General features: G+C 41.1%; 1 pseudogene; it reads left to right on the top strand.

The window, feature by feature from the left end:
• The first annotated feature begins 981 nt into the window (after positions 1–981).
• Positions 982–2,167, top strand: LOC138091857 (splicing factor 45 pseudogene; annotated as a pseudogene).
• Positions 2,168–14,167: the final 12,000 nt, after the last annotated feature.

The following is a 14,167-nucleotide window of genomic DNA, read 5'->3' as shown; positions in this document are numbered from 1 at the left end:
ACCATCTCCCGGAGTTCACTCAGACTCATGTCCATCGAGTCGGTGATGCCATCCAACCATCTCATCCTCGGTCGTCCCCTTCTCCTCCTGCCCCCAATCCCTCCCAGCAACAGTCTTTTCCAATGAGTCAACTCTTCACATGAGGTGGACAAAATATTGGAGTTTCAGCTTTAGCATTAGTCCTTCCAATGAACACCCAGGACTGATCTCCTTTAGAATGGACTGGTTGGATCTCCCTGAAGTCCAAGGAACTCTCAAGAATCTTCTCCAACATCACAGTTCAAAAGCATCAATTCTTTGGTGCTCATCTTTCTTCACAGTCCAACTCTCACATCCATACAGGACCACTGGAAAAACCATAGCCTTGACTAGACAGACTTTTGTTGGCAAAGTAATATGCTTTTTAATATGCTATCTAGGTTGGTCATAACTTTTCTTCCAAGGAGTAAGCATCTTTTAATTTCATGGCTGCAGTCACCATCTGCAGTGATTTTGGAGCCCCCAGAAATAAAGTCTGACACTGTTTCTACTGATTCCCCATCTATTTGCCATGAAATGATGGGACCAGTTGCCATTATCGTAGTTTTCTGAATGTTGACTTTAAGCCAATTTTTTCACTCTCCTCTTTCACTTTCATGAAGAGGCTTTTGAGTTCCTCTTCACTTTCTGTCAAAAGGGTGGTGTCATCTGAAAGTAGAAGGGGGGAAAGTGGAAGCTGTGATAGATTTTATTTTCTCCTGCTCAAAAATCACAATGGACAGTGACTGCAGCCATGAAATTAAAAGACACTTGCTCCTTGGAAGGAAAGCTATGATAGACCTAGACAGTGTATTAAAAATCAAAAGGATGGCCTCCAGAGGGGTCAGGCCATTAAGGGCTGACAGTGATTGCCCAGCCCAGGCACAATGCAGCATGGTGAGCCTTGTGCACACCCATGGTGCCAGAAGCATCTGCCAGGTGTGCTTGCATTGAACTAAGAAGATGTTCTCATACGGCAACCTGGGAGTGGAGATCAGTGACTCAAAAACAGAAGGCTGGTTCAAATACCTCAAAATTATGCATTCTCAGCACCAGGTGAAGAAGGTAGCTCTCATTCAAGCCAAGAGCTAGAGGACAAAACAAAGTGCAATCCTTCCTCCAGCAATTGACCTGAATCGAAGTGGCTCTTCATGAGCAACAGATGGTGGGCCTCCCACCACCTGTGACCACGGGCATCAAGGACCCTGTTTCCAGCCAGTTTTCTGAAGGATAAGTTTTGATCCCCTTAGCTGATGTATAGGATCCCATGTTTCCTAACGATTATAAGGAAATCATGAAGCACCAAAGAGAAGAGCAACAGAGACATCAGGAACTGGAAAGACAGAAAGAAACAGAAGAGAGAGAAAAGAGGCATAAATAGACATGAAGCTAGTGAGTTTTCCAGGTGCACCAGATCTAGATTCTGTTGAAGATGTAGATTATGAGTGAGAGAGGAGGAAAAGCATAAGGGCGGAGCCACCATCACGCCCCGCCACGTCTCTTGTGGAGGACAGAGTTACCCCAAGACTTCCCTTATGAAGAGGATTCACCACCTCACTCACAGTCTTCCAAAGTTTCTCTCTCCCAGTGTACAAAAAACAAGGGAGACTGCGATCCCCAACAGGCCTTGGCAACTCTTTCCTCGCCAACATGGGAGGGCAGGATAGTGCATAAATTCATGCAGAAGTAAGGCTTCTGGGAAGGCCAGGGTATCAGGAAGCAAGAGCAGGGTCTGAGCACAGCACCATCAGTGGAAAAGACCAGCAAATGGGGTGGCAATCATCATGGGCCAAGCCACCGAGAAAGAGGCAACCAAGAAGTTGAATTGAAATCCACTAGCTAAAATCCTTGTGTCCTACCAAAGTGATCCTACTCAGGAACAGGGTTGGTTCAGGAGAGGTGGATGGAGACTTGGAAGTTGAAACCAAGGAAGAATGTGAAAAATACAGCTAAGTGGAAAACGTGTGATATTTGAAATTCCTGATGGCCCTGTTGATGAAGCAGTGTGAATATATTTAGAATTTGACAGGGTTGAGGCAGCAATTAAAACTGTTATTGATATGAATGGGAAGAGTTTTGGTGGCCAGGTGGTCAAAGCATGTTTAAGTTGGATAAATTCAGGGTCTTGTATTTGGCAGAACAAGTTTGATTTTAAAAACTAGGGGCTGAGTCAACTCCAGCGATCCTTATGATAAGTAGTAGTGACGATGCTTTATCACATCTGTTTTAAATGAAGGTATTCTAGACTGTTTTCTTTCCAGATGATGATTGAGAAGCTAATTTTTGAAAATTGATTATTATTATTATTATTATTTACTTTACAATATTGTATTGATTTTGCCACACATCAACATGCATCCGCCACGGGTGTACACGTGTTCCCAACCCCGAACCCCCCTCCCACCTCCCCCTCCACACCATCCCTCCAGGTCATCCCAGTGCACCAGCCCCAAGCATCCTGCACCTTGCATCGAACCTAGACTGGTGCTTCATTTCTTATATGATATTATACATGTTTCAGTGTTTTTAAAAAATGGTACCAGGTCAAAATACAGTAACAGAACTTAGCTGCTTTTGAGGTTTTTGTTTGTAACTTTCTTTTTTTGAGTGTGCTTGTAGTTGTTGCTCAGTCACTCAGTCATGCCTGACTATACGAAACCCCACAGACTGCAGCATGCCAGACATCGCTGTCCTTCATCTCCCTAGTGCTTGCTCAAACTCATGTCCATTGAGTCGGTGATGAGATCAAAACATCTCATCCTCTGTCATCCCCTTCTCCTCCTGCCCTCAATTTTTCCCAGCATCAGGGTCTTTTCCAATGAGTCAGTCCTTCACATCAGGTGGCCAAATTATTGAAGTTTCAGCTTCAGCATCAGTCCTTCCAATGAATATTCAGGACTGATTTCCTTTAGAATTTACTGGTTTGATCTCCTTGCAGTGCAAGGGACTCTCAAGAGTCTTCTCCAGCACCACAGTTCAAAAGCATCAATCCTCTGGTGCACAGCCTTCTTTATGGTCCAACTCTCACATCCATACATAACTACTGGAAAAATCATAGCTTTGACTATACAGACCTTTGTCGGCAAAGTAATGTCTCTGTTTTTTAATATGTTGTCTAGATTTGTCATAGCTTTTATTCTAAGGAGCAAATGTATTTTAATTTCATGGCTGCAGTCAGCATCTGCAGTGATTCTGGAACCCAAGAAAATAAAGTCTCACTATTTCCATTGTTTCCCCATCTATTTATCATGAAGTGATGGAACCAGAGGATATGATCGTCATTTTTTTTTAACATGTGTTTTTTTTTTTTGTTTAATTTTTAATTTTTTTAATTTTATTTTTACTTTATTTTACTTTACATACAGCACTGTTTATAAGAGCCAGGACATGGAAACAACCTAGATGTCCATCAGCAGATGAATGGATAAGAAAGCTGTGGTACATATACACAATGGAGTATTACTCAGCCATTAAAAAGAATACATTTGAATCAGTTCTAATGAGATGGATGAAACTGGAGCTGATTATACAGAGTGAAGTAAGACAGAAAGAAAAACACCAATACAGTATACTGATCTTCATTTTTTGAATGCTTCATTTTTTAAGACAGCTTTTTTTACTCTTCTCTTTCACTTTCATCAAGAGGCTCTCTAGTTCCTCTTTGCTTTTTGCTATAATGGTGGTGTCTTCTGTGTATCTGAGGTTATTGATATTTCTCCTGGCAATCTTGATTCTAACTTGTGCTTCATCCAGCCCAGCATTTTGCATGAAGTACTCTGAATATAAATTAAATAAGCAGGGTGACAGTATACAGCCTTGACATACTCCTTTCCCAATTTTGAACCAGTCCATTTTTCTATGTCTTGTTCTAACTGTTGCTTCCTGTTGTGCATACAGGTTTCTCAGGAGTCAGGTAAGGTGGTCTGGTATTCTCATCTCTTTAAGAATTTTCCACAGTTTGTTGTGACCCACACAGTCAAAGGTTTATCATAGTCAGTGAAGCAGAAGTAGATATTTTTCTGGAATTCTCTTGCTTTTTCTATAATCCAACAAATGTTGGCAATTTAATCTCTGTCTCCTCTGCCTTTTCTAAATTCAGCTTGAATATCTGGAAGTTCACCATTCATGTGCTGTTGAAGCCTAGCTTGGAGAACTTTGAGTATTGTTTTGCTGGCATGTGAAATGAGTGAAATTGTGTAGTAATTTGAACATTCTTTGGCATTGCCTTTCTTTAGGATTGGAATAAATACTGCGCTTTTCCAGTCCTGTGGCCACTGCTAGGTTCTAAAAATTTGCTGGCGTATTGAGTGCAGCACTTTCACAGCATCATCTTTTAGGATTTTAAATAGCTCAGCTGGAATTCCATCACAACCACCAGCTTTGTTCATAGTGATGCTTCCTAAGGCCCACTTGACTTCCCACTCCAGGATGTCTGGCTCTTGGTGAGTGGTTAACAATCATGGTTATCTGGGTCCTTAAGATCTTTTATTGTATAGTTCTTCTGGAGCATGTTGAATGTCTCTATAATTTTATTCAGATAGCTTCAAAACTTGGAAAAACTGTTGTGGCTATTGGTGCATAGCATACTGCTATTGATCTTTTTATGTAAATAAAAGATCTTCCCTATAGATCTTCCCTAATGGCTCACAATGAGTCAGACAAGACTGAGTGACTGAACTGATGGCTCAGTCAGTAAAGAGTCTGCCTGAAATGTGGGAGACATGGGTTCAACCCCTGGGTCAGGAAGATCTCCTGGATTAGGAAATGGCAACCCACTCTAGTATTCTTGCCTGGAGAATTCCATGGACATAGGAGTCTGGTGGGTTACAGTTCATGAGTCCACCTCTCTCTATATATACATATATGTGTATGTGTGTATAAATATATAATATGCATTTTTATAAACTTTATCTGTGTTGTCAACTTTGGAAAATGTGTCCCCATTGTACCTTGTCAGCTTGGCACTGTACAGAAATTAATAGTGTTGGTCTAGAAAGATTAAACATAATTTTCTCTATTTGTACAGAGGTAACTCACTGAATAAGGCTTCTCTGGTGGCTCAGATGGTAAAGAGTCTGCCTGCAATGTGGGAGACTCAGCTTAGGTCCCTGGGTGGGGAAGATCTCCTGGAGAAGGTAATGGCAATCTAATCCAGTATTCTTGTTTGGAGAATTCCATGGACAGAAGAGTCTAGTGAGTGTCCATGGGGTTGCAAAAAATCAGACATGACTGAGCTGCTAACACACACAGCTCACTGTAAATGTAAGGTTTTATCTACATGGGTTTGATTACAAAAACTAGAGCATTCTCTCTAAAAAAAAAGAAAAAAATCAGATACATCACTTTGCCAACAAAGGTCCATATAGCCAAAGCTATGGTTTTTCCAGTAGTCACATACAGATGTGAGAGCTGGACCATAAAAGAAGGCTGAGTGCACTAAGCTCAGGCGGCGGCAGCGGCTGGCTGGCAGGCGCGCTAAGCGCGGCCGAGAGCTACCCCACGTCCAAAGTCATGGACAGCGGCCCAGAGTGCCAGGCTGCGACGGCCCAGGAATGGCCAGGAGGAGCCACCCTGTGTCCGAGGTCAGGGGCGGTGGCCAAGAGGAGCTACCCCACATCTGAGGTCAGTGGTGGCTGGGAGGAGCCACCCACGGCCGAGGCCAGGGCCAGCGGCCAGGAGGAGCAACCTGAGGAGGGGTGGCTGATCAGGCACAGGAGGGCCTAGAGGAGCTATCCCATGTTGAAGGTCAGGAATGGCGGGGATAAGGAGATACCCCTCATCCAAGATAAGGAGCAGCAGCTGTGCTTTGCTGGAGCAACTGTGAAGAGATACCCCACACCCAAGGCAAGAGAAACCAAGTAAGATGGTAGGTGTTGCAAGAGGGCATCAGAGGGCAGACACACTGAAACAATACTCACAGAAAACTAGTCAATCTAATCATACCAGGACCACAGCCTTGTCTAACTCAGTGAAACCAAGCCATGCCTGTGGGGCAACCCAAGACAGGTGGGTCATGGTGGAGAGGTCTGACAGAATGTGGTCCACTGGAGAAGGGAGTGGCAAACCACTTCAGTATTCTTGCCTTGAAAGCCCCATGAAAAGTATGAAAAGGCAAAATGATAGGATACTGAAAGAAGAACTCCCCAGGTCATTAGGTGCCCAATATGCTGCTGGAGATCAGTGGAGAAATAATTCCAGAAAGAAAGAAGCGATGGAGCCAAAGCAAAAACAATACCCAGTTGTGGATGTGACTGGTGATAGAAGCAAGATCCGATGCTGTAAAGAGCAATATAGCATAGGAACCTGGAATGTCAGGTCCATGAATCAAGGCAAATTGGAAATGGTCAAACAAGAAATTGGCAAGGGTGAATGTCGACATTCTAAGAATCAGCTAACTAAAATGGATTGGAATGGGTGAATTTAACTCAGATGCCCATTATATCTACTACTGCGGGCAGGAATCTCTCAGAAGAAATGGAGTAGCCATCATTGTCAACAAAAGAGTCTGAAATGCAGTACTTGGATGCAATCTCAAAAACGACAGAATGGTCTCTGTTCGTCTCCAAGGCAAACCATTCAATATCACAGTTATCCAAGTCTATGCCCCAACCAGTAACACTGAAGAAACTGAAGCTGAACAGTTTTTGAAGACCTACAAGACCTTTTAGAACTAACACCAGAAAAAGATGTCCTTTTCATTACAGGGGACTGGAATGCAAAAGTAGGAAGTCAAGAAACACCTGGAGTAACAGGCAAATTTGGCCTTGGAATGCAGAATGAAGCAGGACAAAGACTAATAGAGTTTTGCCAAGAAAATGCACTGGTCATAGCAAACACCCTCTTCCAACAACACAAGAGAAGACTCTGCACATGGACATCACCAGATGGTCAACACTGAAATCACATTGATTATATTCTTTGCAGCCAAAGATGGAAAAGCCCTATACAGTCAACAAAAACAAGACCAGGAGCTGACTGTGGCTCATATCATGAACTCATTATTACCAAATTCAGACTCAATTTGAAGAAAGTAGGGAAAACTGCTAGACCATTCAGGTATGACCTAAATCATATCCCTTATGATTATACAGTGGAAGTGAGAATTAGATTTAAGGGCCTGGATCTGATAGATAGAGTGCCTGATGAACTATGGAATGAGGTTCGTGACATTGTACAGGAGACAAGCATCAAGACCATCCCCATGGAAAAGAAATGCAAAAAAGAAAAATGGCTGTCTGGGGAGGCCTTACAAATAGCTTGAAAAGAAGAGAGGTGAAAAGCAAAGGAGAAAAGAAAAGATATAAGCATCTGAATGCAGAGTTCCAAAGAATAGTAAGAAGAGATAAGAAAGGCTTCTTCAGCGATCATTGCAAAGAAATAGAGGAAAACCACAGAATGGGAAAGACTAGAGATCTCATCAAGAAAATTAGAGATACCAAGGGAACATTTCATGCAAAGGTGGGCTCGATAAAGGACAGAAATCGTCTGGACCTAATAGAAGCAGAAGATATTAAGAAGAGGTGGCAAGAATACACAGAAGAACCGTACAAAAAAGATCTTCATGACCCAGATAATCATGATGGTGTGATCACTCATCTAGAGCCAGACATCTTGGAAAGTGAAGTCAAGTGGGCCTTAGAAATCATCACTATGAACAAAGCTAGTGGAGGTGATGGAATTCAAGTTGAGCTATTTCAAATCCTGAAAGATGATGCTGTTAGAGTGCAGCACTCAATATGCCAGCAAATTTGGAAAACTCAGCAGTGGCCACAGGACTGGAAAAGGTCAGTTTTCATTCCAATCCCAAAGAAAGGCAATGCCAAAGACTGCTCAAACTATCTCACAATTGCACTCATCTCACATGCTAGTAAAGTAATGCTCAAAATTCTCTAATCCAGACCTCAGCAATACGTGAATTGTGAAATCCCTGATGTTCAAGCTGGTTTTAGAAAAGGCAGAGGAACCAGAGATCAAATTGCCAACATTCGCTGGATCATGGAAAAAGCAAGAGAGTTCCAGAAAAACATCTATTTCTACTTTATTGACTATGCCAAAGCCTTTGACTGTGTGGATCACAATAAACTGTGGAAAATTCTGAAAGAGATGGGAATACCAGACCACCTGACCTGCCTCTTGAGAAATCTGTTTGCAGGTCAGGAAGCACCATTTAGAACTGGACGTAGATCAATAGACTGGTTCCAAATAGGAAAAGGAGTATGTCAAGGCTGTATATTGTCACCCTGCTTTAACTTCTATGCAGAGTACAACATGAGAAATGCTGGACTGGAAGAAACACAAGCTGGAATCAAGATTGCCGGGAGAAATATCAATCACCTCAGATATGCAGATGGCACCACCCTTATGGCAGAAAGTGAAGAGGAGCTAAAAAGCCTCTTGATGAAAGTGAAAGAACAGAGTGAAAAAGTTGGCTTAAAACTCAACATTCAGAAAATTAAGATCATGGCATCCTGTCCCATCACTTCATGGGAAATAGATGGGAAACAGTGGAAACAGTGTCAGACTTTATTTTGGGGGGCTCCAAAATCACTGCAGATGGTGATTGCAGCCATGAAATTAAAAGACGCTTACTCCTTGAAAGAAAAATTATGACCAACCTAGATAGTATATTGAAAAGCAGAGACATTACATTGCCGACCAACGTCCATCTAGTTAAGGCTATAGTTTTTCCAGTGATCATGTATGGATGTGAGAGTTGGACAGTGAAGAAGGCAGAACACTGAAGAATTGATGCTTTTGAACTGTGGTGTTGGAGAAGACTCTTGAGAGTCCCTTGGACTACAAGGAGATCCAACCAGTCCATTCTGAAGGAGATCAACCCTGGAATTTCTTTGGAATGAATGATGCTATAGCTGAAGCTCCAGTACTTTGGCCACCTCATGCAAAGAGTTGACTCATTGGAAAAGACTCTGATGCTGGGAGAAATTGGGAGCAGGAGGAGAAAGGGACAACCGAGGATGAAATGGCTGGATGGCATCAGGAACTCGATGGACGTGAGTCTGAGTGCACTCCAGGAGATGGTGATGGACAGGGAGGCCTGGCTTGCTGTGGTTCATGGGGTCGCAAAGAGTCGGACATGACTGAGCGACTGAACTGAACTGAACTGAGAGCCAAAGAATTGATGCTTTCGAACAGTGGTGCTGGAGAAGACTCCTGAGAGTCCCTTGGACTGCAAGGAGATCAAACCAATCAATACTAAAGGAAATCAATTCTGAATATTCATTGAAAGGATGGATGCTGAAGCTGAAGCTCTAACATTTTGGCCACCTGATGGAAAGCCACCTTGGAAAAGACTCTGATGCTGGGAAAGATTGAAGGCAGGAAAAGAATGGGGCAGCAGTGGTTGAGATGGTTAGATAGCATCACCAACTCAATGGATATGAATTTGAGCAAACTCCAGGAGTAATGAAGGGCAAAAGAGAGTGGTACGCTGCAGTCCATGGGGTCACCAAGAGTTGGACATGATTTAGGGACTGAACTACAACAAAGCAACAAAATTGCATCTCTTAATGGAGGGAATGGGAGTTCTAGAAGAACATGTAGCACTGGAGATATTAATGTAGTCACTTTTGGAAAATGCTACTGCCACAGACACCAGTGGGCTTAACTGACATAGAAAGGATTCTAATGGAGGCAACTAGATAGATAGAATTCAGTTTAATCAGGTGCATGACAGCAACTGAAGATCTGCCTGTAGTGATGCCCCTGGGTTCAGCCTCCACTCAAGATGGGTTCCCCTCCTGATATCCATTCAGTAGGAAGAGTTGAGAGAAGCAAGCAGTTAGAGATTGTTCTACTCACAGGGTCAATTACATCCAGTACAGCTCCAAGAAAAGCTTATGAAAGGAAAGAAAAGAGAGAGGAAGAACACAGAAAGAAGGTGTGTGAGAGAGGGATAAATAGGAAAGAGAAGTGGGAGGGAGGAGGAGAGAGATAATGCCAAGGAACTCTCTTCCTTCTGGTATTTCATCTCCCTGCAGGGTCTTTCAATTCTGCCCGCACTATCAGAACAACCTCAGCACACAACAGCTTAATTGAGCACAGACTCATGACTATTTTTTCTCAGAGATATAGACATATTATTTTTAAGTATAATCACATGTCTCATTTTTTATATTCATTTCTTTTTTTCTACTAGTGTGTAACAGAGTCTGCGTTTCTTTCCCCCTTCATCTAGGTTTACCTTCTGAGAGTCAATTGAAAATGAAGAGCACTAAATACAGAGGGGTATCGGTTAATTTATTTTTATCCACTTTCTCTCATACCCTAACTTGATTTCCTTCCACATTAGAAGTCATGAAGCCTCACTGTTAAGATGACTTTCTGAAAGGACTTTAAGGAGTTAACTTATTTCTCTGTCTTTAAAAAAAATGTAAGAGCAGAATTATTTCTACCTTGAATGCTTGAAATAATTCACCAGTAAAATTCTCATGGCCTGAGCTTTTGGGAAGGATACTTTTGCTGGATTTCTTATTTTCTTACTTATTAATTTATTGAAACTTTTTAAAACCATTCTCCAATTATTTCTATAAAAGCTTAGTATTCCCCCTAAGTATTTATGATAAGATTAAAGATAATTAGGGGCTTTCTAATGCCAAGACTCATCTCTTTTTGAATTTTCTAATACTCCTCACCATAATATTTTAAGACGTACATATTCGTCTTAATTTTTAAAGGGGAGGAAGCAGTAAAGTTTATTTTTAACTGACAGGTTGAATGCAAAAAAAAAAAAAAAAAAGGACTTTACCCTTGGATTGTCCTTGTTTGTAGTCTGCATATCAGGAAAATGAGGCAGGCCAAGCTGATGGGTCTGCTGATCATGGCTTTGGCAGTGTAGAACCTGGCACATAGAATATCCCTGTTGAGCAGACTCATTTTGTTGTAAATATTTAGACAGAAATGGGCTTTACAGCAGCCACATCTGAAGACCTACAAGTCTGAATGTTATACAAGGAATGTGTTTTATTTGGGGCTTTGCTTAATGTCTAAAAGAGAGAAATCCAATCAACTCCTGTCATATTCATGTTAATTAATTGCTTGCAGTATCTGTACATCAGATATGAATGTGGATACCTGTTAGTTCACTTACCACAGGGGCTGGGCTTAGCAGATGGGAAAAAATATTATTTTAGCATGTTTTTAATGACATTATGATTTATTTTTATCTTAAGCTCTTTGGTGTGCATGAAAGGAGACTGCCACCTGTGCTTTGTGGATGAGTGTGAATGATTTGAACAGATTAATTTACAGCGTAGTCAAGAACCACAGGAGATTGCTGGGGCAGAACTCACTTTTTGGTACAGCATTGACATAAGCTACAATTTAACTCCATTTCCAAGGCCTGGAAGACCATATTTGGATAATTCTATGTCAAGTGGAATATCAGCTGTACTTTCTCTTAATCATGGAAAGTAGGAGGGAGGTGGGAGCAGGGTTCAGGATTGGGAACACGTGTACACCCGTGGTGAATTCATAGTGATGTATGGCAAAACCAATACAGTATTGTAAAGTAAAGTAAAATAAAATTTAAAAAAGAAAGAAAGAAATATATAGATTTGTTTTTATACATCTCTGTATATGTGTCTGATGTATAAATCTGACTCACTTCAGTGGTGTTATTTGTAACTGATTTTTCAAACGCTGGAAGCAATAGAGACATCTTGAATGATGTAAAAGCACATCTATATTTTCAGCAATGATACTTGAGATATAGACCATCATTTTAAAAAATGAATAGTAGATCAATATTAGCATTGTGATTTGTATGTTACTCAATGCTGAAGACTCGGAGAAAGCAACCCAATCCAGTACTCTTGCCTGGAGAATCCCAGGGACGAAGGAGCCTGGTGAGCTGCCATCTATGGGGTTGCACAGAGTCGGACATGACTGACGCAGCTTAGCAGCAGCAGCAGCAATGCTGAAGACTAGGCAGAGAATACCTATCGTGAAAATGGTATGCAAGGTTTCTTCTGAGTTATTCCACACACATTATACTTTTCAGGGAGCAGGTTTGGCTTAAAAGTAAATAACCAGGATTTTTTTGTTTGCTCTTTCAGAGTGCTGTCTGTTGTATTACCCAGTGCTTTTCTGTTTTCTCATAGTTGAAATAATTAAGATAATTTGCAGGCCCTGGTTTGCTCATTTTGCCTAGTTACCTTGATGTGATGGTCTGTTATATCTACAGGGGAGAACCATTACTTAATCTGAATATCTGGAATCCATCATGTATAGTGAAAGACAAGATGTATTCTTAGCTTAAAGCCAAATTCAGATAAAACTGATGGGTGGAACCATTGTGTATAGGCGAGAAAGACTAATACTTGAAATGTATTTTGTGATTAGGAGGTCACAGGGGAGCTTTGTTCTATTTTATTTTTTATTTATTTTATTTTACTGTATTTTAATTTATGGCATAGCAATCATAATCTGATTGAAGGCAGCAATTTGTTGCTCAGTCGTGTCCAACTCTTTGCGACCCCATGGACTGTAGCCTACCAGGCTCCTCCCTCCATGGGATCCTCCAGGCAAGAGTACTGGAGTGGGTTGCCATTTCCTTCTCCAGGGGATCTTCCCAACCCAGGGATCGAAGCCAGGTCTCCCGCATTGCAGGCAGATGCTTTAACCTCTGAGCCACCAGGGCAAACACATCCTATTTGGGCCAGAGTCAGAGCATTAGAAGTGAAGAAAGAACCTACGTTTCTCAACTCTCTACTCAAAGACTTTTCTTGCTATAATCCCTTGATTGAATTCAGCATGGATACTTTCCTGAAGAGTCGATGATAGTACTGGGACTAGTTGCAGAGAAGATCTGCCTGGTATTACCAGCATATGTTTCTCTCACCCACTTCTTTTCTGCAAGAAAGTGAAGTTTCATTGGAATCTGAGATTCACTTTGGTTTATTTTAATCAGAAATGTGTATGAATCCAAAGCACAAAAACTTCATTTTTAACAATGCAAGTCACCCCCATGTTTATACATGTTCTTTTGTCCTTAGCCTTTTCCTTTCTTAATTTTAAGAACATCTGTCCCCACTGCAACTTCACTCTCATCAGGCAACTCAGTTACAAAGATAGAAACACATATAACAGGTAAAGCAAAAATACAGCAGCTCCATTACTTAATACTGGATAGTCAAATGATTCCCAGATGAACAACAGGCCCTATCTTCAGCTAAAAACTAGCTCACCTCGTATAGAGAAAGGAACAGTTGAAAGATCAAAGAGGTGGTAGAGATAACAGAGAGTAAGTGATGTGGACATAGAATATACTAAGAGCATAAAAATACAGTTTGACCCACAAGTTTTTCCTGGTTATGCATTGATGAGGAGACACAGGGAAAATGATGTCAAATTAAAAGAAAAATCCTTTTGGCAAATTTAAACTTTATCTCCATCATTTCTCTCTTAATCTGTTACCCAGAAATGCACTTAAAATAGGAATGCAGGCCTACTGGGGCATGAAATATTTGAGAACTATTCAACAATGAGGAGAATCAGGGAAATCTCTTTAGAAGGACCCTTTGGAATTTAAGCCAGTTGAACTTGAATAGCCACAGATAATTTACCATGATCCCTAAACCCGGAGGAGAATTTTTATTATGAGAACTTGACTCTGTACTAAGGTTATCATCCTTTTTAGAAATAGATAACTGTAGAAGTTATGTTGTGAGATAAGGTAAGAATGAGTGTTCTTCATGTCTCTAAGGGATTAGAGTAAGTAAGAAAAAGGTTAGGGATGTGAATCCCTCAAGACCTCCTGCTCTCACTTCCCAAAGTCATAACCAGTCTGGTTAAACCACATTTCTTCTTGTGTCTTCATTTCCCTCAGGGAACGTTCCACAATAATTATAAAAATGTTATATGAAATACTGAGATGTGTGTCCTCTATATCATATCTCATCATTCAAGAACTGAAAATGATGTCCAACTCACTTTGAACACTTGGGAATGCCTTTTAGTCTCCTTTCACTGATTCTCAAAGTTAGTCTAAATCTATCTGGAAAAGAATCTCTATTGTCAATACATGATGACCTTAACAACACCCCTTCTGCTTTTTCATATTGCACACTACCTGTTTAAGCACTGACTTTCACAAAAGGAATTTCTGGCACAAATTCATTCATCCTGAGAT

Source organism: Capricornis sumatraensis, chromosome 15 (genome assembly GCF_032405125.1).
Source record: "Capricornis sumatraensis isolate serow.1 chromosome 15, serow.2, whole genome shotgun sequence".
In the NCBI taxonomy this organism is placed as follows: Eukaryota; Metazoa; Chordata; class Mammalia; order Artiodactyla; family Bovidae; genus Capricornis; species Capricornis sumatraensis.
Note: the sequence above shows the minus strand (reverse complement) of the source record. Positions and strands in the feature narration are given on the sequence as shown.